This window comes from Schistocerca cancellata, chromosome 7 (assembly GCF_023864275.1).
Source record: "Schistocerca cancellata isolate TAMUIC-IGC-003103 chromosome 7, iqSchCanc2.1, whole genome shotgun sequence".
NCBI lineage: Eukaryota > Metazoa > Arthropoda > Insecta > Orthoptera > Acrididae > Schistocerca > Schistocerca cancellata.
In genome coordinates, this window is record NC_064632.1 from 499185348 (window position 1) to 499186222 (window position 875).

Consider the following 875-nt stretch of genomic DNA (forward strand, 5'->3'; position numbering starts at 1 on the left):
GAAAAATTATGGAGATTGATGTGTTTTTGATTGCATTTCCTTAAACTTGTTGATGGAATTTTTTCGGGTTCATAAACATCTTATTTTTTATCTATGATTACTTTTATGTTGTAATGTCATGAACTGACACAGTTTTAATCTGCCAGGAAGTTTCATATCAGCGCACACTCCGCTGCAGAGTGAAAATCTCATTCTGGAAACATCCCCCAGGCTGTGGCTAAGCCATGTCTCCGCAATATCCTTTCTTTCAGGAGTGCTAGTTCTGCAAGGTTCGCAGGAGAGCTTCTGTAAAGTTTGGAAGGTAGGAGACGAGGTACTGGCAGAAGTAAAGCTGTGAGTACCGGGCGTGAGTCGTGCTTCGGTAGCTCAGTTGGTAGAGCACTTGCCCGCGGAAGGCAAAGGTCCCGAGTTCGAGTCTCGGTCGGGCACACAGTTTTAATCTGCCAGGAAGTTTCATGAACTAACATGTTCCATGAACTTGAAGATTTGTTCCTCAATTTCATCCTACGGATCTTGAAGTGTATATAAATAAATAAACAATGCTGGAGTAGCATGGCTTGAGTCACATATCTGGAGTTGCGCGGCTAGAGTAGTGTGGCTGGAGACTCTCAGCCGGAGCCGTGCATTAAGACTCGCGTCTTAAGAGCCGCGTGGTTGGAGTCGAGCGGTTGGAATAAAGCGAGACCGGGAGATTTTGCTAGATCCGCATTTTGTAGTTTTATCTCATTGACAGAATACACCAAATCTTAGTAGTGCTCCGCGATCGTTCTGACCAACACTTAAATAATAATTACGGTAAAGCCTTGACCACAAAAGCATTTCATTTGACACCACTTTACGTTCACTATCATCAGAATCAGGCCTGCTCTGAAATA

General features: G+C 43.8%; 1 non-coding gene across 1 annotated transcript; it reads left to right on the forward strand.

Annotated features, from left to right (window-relative positions):
* The first annotated feature begins 354 nt into the window (after window positions 1-354).
* On the forward strand, window positions 355-429 carry Trnap-cgg (transfer RNA proline (anticodon CGG)). Its single transcript has one exon. It is a non-coding gene; the product is annotated as a tRNA-Pro (tRNA).
* The last annotated feature ends 446 nt before the right edge of the window (window positions 430-875 follow it).